The 12,500-nt window shown below is 43.1% G+C and overlaps 1 protein-coding gene across 1 annotated transcript in view; it reads right to left on the reverse strand.

Annotated features, from left to right (window-relative positions):
* Positions 1-12,500, reverse strand: part of itga8 (integrin, alpha 8) — a gene marked incomplete at both ends in the record, with an annotated part of 48,250 nt that overhangs the window by 9,522 nt on the left and 26,228 nt on the right.

Here is a 12,500-nt window from a genome sequence, read left to right on the forward strand (position 1 = left end):
AACTCAGAAAGGCTGAACATTTTAAAATAAAAGTGGGTAACATTAATATCACAAGAAAAGAGGATATTACATACCTGGGCTCCATCTTAGAGGCAAATCTTTCCGGAGATAAAATGGCAGCAAAAGTAATCAAAAAAGTGAACCATAAAACTAGATTCTTGTACAGGATATCCTCACTTGTCAGTAAAAACACACTGAGGACCCTATCAGGAGCTCTCATTCAATGTCACTTCGACTATGCCGTAACATCATGGTACTATAGAACCACAAAGGCCCATAAAACAAGACTCCAGACAGCCCAAAATAAACTGGTTAGGCTTCTGCTAGGCCTCAACCCTAGGACACATCTAACCGCTGCTCATTTTTTGAGCCTTGATTGGCTACGAGTAGTTGACAGAGTGCAGCAGCTTGCACTGGGCCTAGTCTTCAAGATACGCTACACCACAAAGACACCCAAGTACCTGTCAACATACTTCCAAAAAGTGAACAACGTCCACACCTACAACACCAGAGGAAGCTCCACGAACCACGTTCAACCGCGTTGCACCACAAACAAGGGTTTAAACTCGTTTGCAAACTATGCAGTAAAGATGTGGAACGCCCTTCCTATAATCTTAAAGGAGTGCAAAACACTGCCCACCTTCAAAACCACTCTCAAAAAACATTTACAGGAGGCTGCAATCCGTAACTGGACCCTCTAAAACAAAAATCAGATTAAAAGACCTGAACTACCCACTGTACATACTTTGTGTTTTGTCCCCCGCCCCCACCTGTGGTGTATGTCCCCACCTGTCCTACCCGCTGTACATACCTTATGTTTTGTTGTATTGTTCTTCCCATGATGGATGTACGTTTATCTTGTAGATAGTAATAGTTATTTGTCTGTATTATCATGTAGATAGTACTAGTTCTTTTCTTATGTCTGTCTTACATGTAACGATGAATTGAAAATCAAGGACCCCAATTGAAATAAGCCAGTGGCTTTCTTGGGTTTTTATCCTCTTAGTTTGACCTTGTATGTAATATGTACTTTCATGTACCTACTTCTGCAAACATTCTAATAAAGTTTTCAATCAATCAATCAAACACACGGGACCCAGAGCTCACCGCTTGAGAGCGCATCAGCCGGACAACATTGCATTGTGACCAGCGGTATGTAACCTGTTTCGTTCTGCTGTTAAATTGATTTGTTTTTGAACGGGTTACTGCTGAGTGGAAACTGGCGTTGTCGTGTTGGTGTGTTGATTGTCGCTGCGTGGGTTTATGCGGTGTCTGGACCGCCGTTTGATGCCCTTTTGGCTGGATATGCGCTGCCTTTTTATATGATTGCTGTGGCTGTTGATGTGGCTGGCTTTGCATTGGATTCTCTTTGCGATCATTTTTTTTGCGCATTCAAAATGAGTGAAATAAAGGCTGGTTCAACTGTTGGCAAACTTGAAAAGGAGAAAAGGAAAATAATTATCACTGAGAAGGCCCTGGCAAATAAAATCGAGTCAATCCAGAAGGAGCGTAAAAGGAAAGTGCACCAAATAAAAGCTCTGATATTGTCTCTCAAAGAGCTTATGAAAGATGATGAAAATGTTTCAGGGGTTAAAGCACAACTTGATGTTTTGATACAATTATCTGAAAATACCATTGCATTGCATGACTCTCTGATGCCCTTAATCCAGGCGCGGATCTATGGGTGGGCCTGGGTGGGCCTAGGCCCGCCCAGATTGACAGCTGGCCCACCCAGTCAGATTCATAAAAATACATTTTTTTTAATAATAAAATATTTTAAAAGTTACATTTTCACTAACTAACTGTAATGTGAATAGTTTTGTCTTGGAAATGATTAAAAGTATGTATTAATACTAATAATATTCAACTTCCTCTCTTACGTTTACATTGCTTCCTCTTTTACGTTTACTCTGATTGTTCAGTTGACCTTGACCAGTTGTTCAGTGTGCGCGCTACGATGGCTAAACAGCTAACATTGTCACGCTTTCTTAAAAAGCCACGTCTGGAAGTCAGTGAAAATAATGAAAGTTTGGACCAGGCCTTGTCTAGAAATCTTATTTATTCACAATAACAGATGATGACGCCACACGCCGACGTGCGGAGAGTCCGAGACAGCGCTGTAATAGTTCGGTGAAGTATATTTTTTATGAGACTTTCCAAGATTAAAACGAAGAGGGGGAACATTTGTGTGGAACAACATTGTGTATGCCTTCACTGGATATAATAATATAATACAATAGAAGCACACAACTTTACACAACAATATATGTGTATACACCAGTTTACGTAAATCCCCTAATAAGCAGCGTTAAGTTTTGTAATAAAATGATGGATCACCACAACTGGTCCGAGCCAGGTACATAACATGTATGATTCAACTTGAGCTTTCGGTTTGCACTGGACTGTCAACACCCACAGTTAAAAGCTTGCAAATGATAATACAGGCATTTCTTATTACAATTTCTATACTTGGTCCTCCATAGTTGATGGTTATTGGTTAATTCATTGACTATTGCGTGCGCTTGAATGCCTTGCGTGTGTGTATTATAATAACTTGTTTGGCTGTCCGTTGCATTCTCTGGGTAGACAGGTACTTTATTTATTTTCCGTTCGTTTCATGGTCTGCATAGTGATCTCCTCCAGTCCCTGCGAATATTTTGCGTGTGTGCGTGTGTGTGCGTGTGTGTGCATGCGTGTTGGTCGTACCCAAATGTTTTGAGCACCCACGGGCAGAAACATAAATCGACGCCTATGATCGCGAGCCCAGTTGTGTTCCATCCATCTGGCTGCTCATACATAGGTCTAAAACGTGCGGTGATGAGTTTCACTCAGGCCTACCCAGATTTTTCCAGGCCTACCCATCAGCCACTTTCTGTATCCGCCACTGCCTTAATCCCAACTGATGAACAAAAAACCCAAAATGACTGGTTCTCCAAAATCAATGAACACAATGAAGGATTTATTGAGGATGTTAGAACCTGGTTCCTAGTAACCAGAAGACCTCCAAGCAAACCTCCGTCAGAGACTAATACTGAAAGGCCCCAGCAGGAGGAGGCTTCAGATGAGAAAAATGGAGCACAGGAGGATGTTGAAAATGGAGAAGAGCCTCAGTTTCATCAAAATCTTCAACATGACACCCAGGATGAAATTGCACCATGGGACAGCGTATCAAATCAAAGCAGCAGGAACCACCGTTCAAGATCTAATGTTTCCTCAACTGCATCTGCATGTCTCAGAGCCGAGGCTGAAGTAGCTGCTTTACTTGCTCGGCAAAAGTTGCTCAAGGAAAAGCACGTCCTTGAAGAACAGGAGGAGCAAATAAGAAAACGAAAGGAACAACTTCAGCTTGAAGCAGACATAGCCGCATCCGTGGCAAAGGTGAATGTTTTAAGAGCCTCTAAATCAGGCGTGCGGAGTGCTGTTTCTCGGAAATTGGATGGCATGGAATCTTACTTTGAAAAGGGCCTCAACATTAATGCAGATACTTTTACGCCACATAAAGATGGAAAGGATGGAAGAGGACAACCTGGAGATATAAATCAACACCGTGGAGGCTCAAGCCCAAAGCAAAGGCAATCTGATGGAGCCAAATATCTCCACCAGGGGCCTTCAGCGCTCACAAAGACACAGAGCACGGTCTCAAAGGCTGCAGCGCCTCCATTGTCTCCTCACAGAGATGTACAACCTTTTTCCAGGAACCGCAGCAGTGAACAGAACAACATTGTCTATAATGGAAAAACAAAACGAAATAACTTCAATGTTGGTGCATCAACAATGTCTTGCTTCACTGCCTAAAAGAGACATCCAAATATTCGATGGCGACCCTCTGCAATACCATGTTTTTATGCAGTCATTTGAACAGACCATACATAGAGGGGAGGACCGACAATGCTGTTGATTGTCTGTATTACCTGGAGCAATACACCAGGGGGCAGCCAAAGCAGCTAGTCAGAAGCTGCCAACACATGACTGATGGCACTGGATACACTATAGCAAAGGCTTTACTCCATGAACACTTTGGAAATAATCATGTTATAGCATCCGCCTACATGGACAAAATATTTTCATGGCCATCAATTAAGTCGGAGGATGGGAAGGCTTTACAATCATACGGCCTGTTCTTGCGTGGATGTTGCAATGCCATGAAGGATGTGTATAATCTATGTGACTTGAACACACCTGCGAATATGCTCACTGTGATCAAGAAGTTGCCCTACAAATTGAGGGACAAGTGGCGAACAGTGGCATGTGACATCCAGGAAAAGCATCGCCGAAGAGCTATGTTCACTGATATTGTGACTTTTATCGACCGTCAAGCGAAGATTGCTACAGACCCTGTATTCGGAGACATACAAGATGCACCAACCATGGTAGCAATCAAAGAAAGTGGCAGAACAAAACCTAGGCCTCGCTCAAAGGATAGAGGAAGTAGTTTTGCTACGACTGTTACGACAGTTGAAAGAGAGGCTCAACCAGAAAACCAGGTTAAGGATGGTCCTGACAAGGCTTGCCTTTACTGCAACAAGGGCAGACACACGCTGGAGTCGTGCACTCTATTGGAGAGTAAAGTTCACAGTGAGAAGATGGATTTCCTGAAAAGGAATGGAGTTTGCTTTGGCTGCTTGTGCACTGGGCACATCAGCAAAGAGTGCAGGAATCGTCTCTCTTGCAAAACATGTGGTTCAAGACACCCTAGCATACTTCACATCCACTATACGGAGAATGGAGCAGAGGCAGAGAAAAGCAGGAGCAACTCGGACAGAGCAGTGGACAGTGCTCTAGTTGAAGTCCAAACCAGTGGTCTCACTGGGGCCGGTGACCAAAACTGTAAGCTTGCCATCGTACCAGTGAAAGTCAAATCAAGTAAAGGTCAAAGGGCAGTGGAAACCTACGCCTTTCTAGACCCAGGGAGTTCGGCGTCCTTCTGCACAATGGGTCTGATGGATAAACTGGATCTCTCTGGGAGAAAAACAAGGATCCGTTTGCGCACCATGGGCCAAGAGAAGGTGGTTGACAGTTGCATTGTATCTGACTTGGAAGTCGCTGGATTGGACAGTGACTGGTACTGTGAAATGCCAAAAATCTTTGCACAACATAAGATGCCGGTTAATAGAAGCAACATCCCACGGCAGCAAGACCTAGAAAAATGGCCTCATCTGAAACATGTCTACCTGCCACAGATAGACGCAGACGTGGAGATTCTGATAGGCATGAATGTTCCTAGAGCCTTGGAACCCCTGGAAGTCATCCGGAGTGTGGATGGAGGGCCTTATGCAGTCAAGACGATGCTTGGGTGGACTGTAAACGGACCACTTGGGGGAGATGGCAGTGATGGTCCCGTGACGCAGTCTGTAGTTACCATCAATACAGAGAAGAATGAGGTCCTCCCGAAGTACCAGCAAGAGATTCAGCAGCAGGAGACTAAGAGGGAGGAGCTATCAAGGGAGTATGAGAAGACCTGCAAACTAGAGAGGAATGGGCTCCAGGAGGAGCTCAAGCAAAGCACAGAGAGGCTAACATCTGAGAAGGAAGACCTTGTGTTGGAGAGGGATGCAGCCAGAAAGGCAAAGAAATCCCTTGATGCAAAGAATGCTGAGTTACATGCAAGGTTTCAGTCTTTGAGCTTGGAAAAAGAAGACCTCTGTGTGAACATCACTCAGCTGCGGGCCTAATCAGAGATGGTAACCAAAGAAAAGGTTGAGATGTCTGCTAAAATCAGTGCTTTTATTTCTGAGAAGGAGTCCATTGAGGCAACTAATGCAAAGCTCCAGAATCAGCTGAATAGGGTTAAGAAGGATCTTGAGAAGTCTTTCCGTGACAATGACGAGCTCCAGGCTTCCAAAACGAGTCTGGCCAAGATACTTGAGGAGTTCAGGACCAGCTGAACAGTTCCAGAAGCATTGCTTTATGATTAAGACCCGGACCAGCTGTCTCTGCAGGCCTGTGACCAAGATTTGCCTTCTTCAGGAGTCGGCGGAGCTTTTGTCGTAACTTCGGATTAATTTTATTTATTTGACTTGACTTGGTTCACTCTGAAAGGATAAGTGCTAGTAACCTCTGTCCTAGACTTGACTCGACTCAAGAAGATTGGATCAAGATCTATAATGGATTAACGGACTATGAACTCCTTGCGCAAAAGAAATTGCAAAGAAAATTGTAATGTATTGTTAATTATTAATGTGTAATAACTGTAATAAGTAGGGCCCGGAATGTAGGTGCCAGGTATGGGTTGTACTGTTGTCTGTTGTTGTTTGTTGTTCGCTGTTGGATTGTGGGTCACATGCAGGGATTCGAATCACGTGGTGTTGGTGGTACGTCATTAGTAGTAGTGAAACCAGCTGTTCACCTGTCGGAATTGTGTGAATGGAAGGAGGGGGTGAGTGGGGAAGTCCTACTTTTGCTGACCGCTTTAACACCGCTTTAACAAGTCACTGTTTGATAATCTTGAGACGCTGTTTTTAATGTTTTGTGATACCGTTTCACCCTTTGTTTTTATCTACAATAAATATACCAAACGTACTTTCGGAAACAGTGATTCATTGACAGCCAGCGCGTCGGGCAGGTATTTTTCCCCTACTTAGCCTCTCGGCGACAAAGTTTGTTTTTTTGATAGTCGCCCAACACCAACTTTGCAGAAAGGTAGAGCGAGATGTGTGAGAGTCAGAGGAGGAGGAGGAGGAGGAGGAGGAGGAGGAGGAGGAGGAGGAGGAGCAAGAGCAAGAGGACAACTAAGCCTACGACTAGGGATGCTCCGATTTATCGGCCACCGATTTAAATCGGCCGATTTCACTCCAAATGACTCGATCGGTGATCGGCAAAAATGGCCGATCGCAAAAGCCGATCTTTTATGTTATTTTATTGTGGGAAAACGTTATTTCTATGTTGCGATAACTTCTCAACAGGATTTTACAGGGTTCGTTCAAACTATCGTAATTCTTGAACTATATGTGCAATCGGGGAAAAAACAACAGTTTCTGAAAGCAGAGAAGTTGCACTCTCTAACCATTTAGGGTTATTACGGTAGTTCACCAAAAAAACAAATGCATTGACCTCTAAGCGTCATAGGAGCTGGAGAGTGATTTCAAGAGAAGCGGTATTTTATACTTTAGTGAGTTTCTGTACATATATGTTTGTGATTGTGAAATGTCATGAGGTTAGTTCTAGCGAATTTACCTGATAGAACATCGACATGCTAGAAACACATAACTACACATAATTAGATGATCATACCGCCCCAAACACAAACACGTCCCAAAACAAAAGTATTTACAAAAGCCTTACCAAATAGTAGTCTATGGCAAAAGAGAATGGTGAATCCAATCCATAAAGTATTTAGTGATCGTTAAACTGTTGTTTATTTTTCGTGTTATGAAAAAAAACGAGTCGGCGAGTAGCGTCGTTCTAGGCTGCGTTCGTAAATTCGCTCTGGAAATCTGACCAGCAGTCATGGAATGCAATCAAATGACTTGGTCCCTTTATGACGTTGAGCCCAGTGTGCCCTCCGGCGCTCTCAGAGCGAATTTACGAACTCAGCCTAGAACTACGCTACTCGCCGACTCGGTTTTTTTCATAACACGAAAAATAAACAACAGTTTAACGATCACTAAATACCGTCAGTTAAGCTGCGCCCAAAACCCTGATATGTTGCCACGTGAAACGATAAGACAAGAGGCCACGATACGATAATCGCCGTAGGAGGCGATTCGACTGTAGGCATGTGAAGTTATAATTTCTTCAAACTTGCAGTGGTAGCAACGGTGTGTGTGTTTTAGTAAATATAGTGTGTGTGTGTGTGTGTGTGTGTGTGTGTGTGTGTGTGTGTGTGTGTGTGTGTGTGTGTGTGTGTGTGTGTAGCTGTACGTGTGTGTGTGTGTGGCCCTCCTGTGAGAGGTGTGTGTGTGTGTGTGTGTGTGTGTGTGTGTGTGTGTGTGTGTGTGTGTGTGTGTGTTTGTGTGTGTGTGTGTTTGTGTGTGTGTGTGTGTGTGTGTGTGTGTGTGTGCCATATCTCAGTATGTAGGCTATGCAGTGTAAGTAAGTGTGTGAGTTTATTCTGTTATTTATGCTATTATATCTAGTATTGTGTTGAGAAGCAATGGCAATGAATCAAGAATTGATAAAGTAGGCTAACTTACATTATCATTGTTCTATATGCAACATTATCATTGTTCTATATGCAACAGAACAGATCACCCAGCATTGCTAATGAAAAGAATCAATGAATGTGAGTCTAATACCAATACTTGCTCAATAGGCAGGGGTGCACATAACTTTTTGGGGCCAGGGCTCAGAGGAGCACCTAGGGATGCTGCTTGGTGCTCCCCGAGCTCGCGAGTCACGACCCGTCCCACAGGATGGATGAAAAAGGGATACATGGATAACTTATATTAGCAAAACGACATTTATTCATAAAGATGAACGAACAAATGATTGTGTGCAAAACAAAATAAACAAATGCAAAATCAAATGACTGCTCTTTAAGCATGAAACTCTGTCAGACTCCTTTAAACACAATGAAATCAACTGACATCTCTTTAAGCACTAACTGAATGTCTGTTCTTTAAACACACTGAAATAAACTGACATCTCTTTAAGCACTGCTCTGTTCTGTAAACACTTAAATCAACTTTTCAACAAAAAGTTACAGCCTAAGCATTTATTTATGCTACAAGCTTAATCGTCATCATCACTGCTCTCTTGACTGCTGTAAATTATCACTGTCCTCAATTTCAACCATGGTAGAGGATGTATTTTTTGTGATCAACTTTTTTTTTTTTTTTTTTTTGGTGCGCAAAAGCGCCTTCATGCGGCTGATCTGCCGCGCAGCATGCATTTTGCCGACGCATGCGCACTGGCGCACCAGTTATGTGCACCCCTGTCAATAGGTCTTCAAATCTATTAAAAGTGTTCTTATAAAGGTCTTAAATGTAACTTGTAGAAACCTGCTTACATTAATTATGCGGGTGTTACGGTCAGGGCCATCGCTACTTACACGCGCATCATTGTTAGACTGTTAATGATAGAGCTAACCATCTACGGACAAAAAAAAAGTGTCACCTTTTTGGACCATCGCCAGTTTGCACCCCTGCGTATGTAAACCATGAAGGCCACGTTTATGATGTCTTTTATACAGCCATATCGACTGACTTGGGTCTGCGTTTGCTTGGTGCCTAATGGATCAAGACTTTTGTCTAAAAAGCAAAATATATGTAGGCTATTATCCAGTCAGTAGGCATACAGTTATGTATTTTTTTTAAAGATCGGTATCGGTAGATCTTGAGGAAAAAAATCGGTGATCGGTATCGGCCCCAAAAATCCAGATCGGAGCATCCCTACCTACGACCTAGGAGAGCAAAGAGGCGGCAACGGGGAAGGAACGTCATCGTCCAGCGTGACGTTGTTGAGGTTCCTGGCCATCGAGGGGGAACATCACCATGTGCTCAGCTATAAATCACCAAGACGTCCTCCATCACCATTCAACCCTTTGCCCCTACAATAGTGCCCATCTCATCACTTTCCTGGACACATGACACAATATCCTCACCCCAGCTGAGCAGATGGATAGTCCAGAGCAGCCCAGGTATGTTGCCATCTGGGACCACGTACATTTCCACCGGGCTGCTCTGGTTTGCAACCATATTCTCCATTTCTCAACCATATAGAGGAGGTTATATGGTAGAAGGTGTATGAGCACATTCCCCTTATATAAGCAATGGAGGTCGCATGGTGATATAGCTGCTGAAGCATATCAGGGCATATCAGGGCATTTGTGTGTTTTATATTTGAGTATGAAAGCATAACAGTTTGTAACAGGCTACTGTATGTAGTGTAACACTGAAAATGCAAAAGGCCTACTGATAATCTTATCATAGTACTGTTTTCCACTGATCATAGTGTTTTCCATTGAGCACATCGGTGTTCAATTGGTTGTTAGAAGTGTCTATTTATTTGATGGTGTGTGTGTGTCATTTGACGACAGAATTTCTTTTTGAGAACACATAACATTAACATTTGAATGCAGTGTTTGCTTTTGCAAGAGATTTGTGTTGGAGTTGTGTTGGAGTTTAGAGTTTTGTGTGTGAGGTTTTGGATTTGTGTTAGAGTTAAGAGAAAATTAGCCATGCTTTCAGAAAATGTGTGGAAGCGAACACTGTAGAACACATTTCTCTAACTGCAGCTTAAACAGCAGATCTACCAGGTCATGAGACCATGAGAGACCATGAGAGTCTGGTGGAGAGACCATGATACCATGAGAGACCATGAGAGACCATGAGAGACCACGAGTGACCATGAGAGACCATGAGAGACCATGATACCACGAGAGACCATGAGAGACCATGATACCATGAGAGACCATGACACCATGAGAGATCATGAGAGACCATGAGACCATGAGACCATGAGAGACCATGAGAGACCATGAGAGACCATGAGTGACCATGAGAGATCATGAGAGACCATGAGACCATGAGAGACCATGAGAGACCATGAGAGACCATGATACCATGAGAGACCATGAGTGACCATGAGAGACCATGAGAGACCATGAGAGACCATGATACCATGAGAGACCATGATACCATGAGAGACCATGAGACCATGAGAGACCATGAGGTGGAGGTGGAGGAGGAGGAGGAGGAGGTGGAGGTGGAGGTGGAGGTGGAGGTGGAGGAGGAGGAGGAGGTGGAGGTGGAAACCCACACGTGTCACCCTATACCTATACCGTTGAAATACCACCGCTAGGATTTCCAACACCGTAAGAACTCAATTCCTTTGTAGTTTGCTACTCAATCTGAATATTAGATTAGATTTACTATAGTATGAACTACTGTTGGCATGGAAACACATCACCACAGGGTCACTTTTGATGTTCTTCAGAGCTCTGTAATCAGAGTATCTAGTCTTTTCTGGCACCTGGGGGTCACGTTGGAGTCTTTTTTCTGGCAACCACAGGAATAACACAGGATGTGATTGCTGTAACTCAGGAATAATACAGGATGTGATTGCCGTGATCGCAAGGTTGGCAGATCGGTGGTTCGAGCCCTGGCTGGCCACGTGTGGGGGTGTCCTTGGGCAAGACACTGAACCCCAAATTGCTCTCAGTGAGCAGGCCGGTGCCTTGCATGGTAGCTTGCCGCCATTGGTGTGTGAATGTGGGTGTGAATGGGTGAATGAGAGGCCGTTGTAAAGCGCTTTCGATAAAGGCGCTATATAAGTGCAGTCCATTTACCAATTACCATACTGTAGGGATGGGAGAGGGATGAACCTGAACACTAAGACAGACTGTAGGTGTATGAACCTGAACAGAATAGAGTTCAGAATAGATTTCAAGATCCTTCTGCTTGTTTATAAAACTCTCACTGGCACAGCACCAGAATATCTGAAAGACCTTTTGCTAGCATATCAGCCCGATAAAGCTCTCAGGTCTTCTGATGCTGGCTATGTACAAAAGAAGAGATTTGGTGAGGCTGCATTCTCATTTTATGCACTCAGATTGTAGAATGCACTGCCAGTTTATATTAGGGATGCAACCTCAGCTAATATGTTAAGTCAAGACTAAAAACCCATCTTTTTAATATTGCCTTTAAATTACTAAATAATTATATGATGATTATATAATGATTGGAGCACTTTGAGCTGCAACTTTTGCAGGAAAAGTGCTATACAAATAAAGGTTATTATTATTATTATTATTATTATTATTATTATTATTATTATTATTATTATTATTATTATTATTATACTGTAGGGCAGGGGTCCCCAAACTACGGCCCGCCCCCACACTTGGACCGGCCCTTTGAACAACATCGCCCCCACACACTCTCAACAATGCCAGAAACATATTTTGAAAATTAAACTTTAAATATATGTTTTAATCATATCATATCTGTATTTGATATTAAAGGTTGGCTTTCAAATTAAAATGTCCCTTAGTTATAAACTATTTTCATTAATAACATTATTAGTTAGTTTCACCCGCCCACAGAATGCGGATCTATAGCAGGTGCACGCGAGCTAGAACGAAAATTCAGAGAGATGAAAAATGGCCAAACGGTTGGTAAAGAGAAAAGTTGATTCAGAATGCAGGGTTTTTAACCAACAGTGCACAAGCAATTATTATTGTTAAATGCAAAGAAGTTTGTCAATAAATGTATGAATGTGATCGCGGAGGAGGTGTGTCCCGCAGTGAGTCTGTCCGCAAGTAGGCACCAGATGAATTGAAACAATGGGGGATTAGAGAATGTAGATGCCCAGCTGCAGGAGAAAACGAAATAATTTGTTCATGATCTGTGTCAAGCAGGGGTTTTCCTGCATAGAGAATTATGAGGCGGCCGCCTCCGTCATATTTCTTGCCGCCTCCAGCTCTCAACAAAACTCTGACGGTCGTATTTTCTACGGTGGATTTCTGTCATTTCTAACTGCAATTGCGGCATTGCGCCGACGTGGTGGCGGGGGCGCTGTTTCGCAAATAAGTTAGCTTTCGTTTTTGCTAGCGAAATAGC

Source organism: Nansenia antarctica, assembly GCF_963989245.1.
Source record: "Nansenia antarctica genome assembly, chromosome: 10".
Lineage (NCBI taxonomy): Eukaryota > Metazoa > Chordata > Actinopteri > Argentiniformes > Microstomatidae > Nansenia > Nansenia antarctica.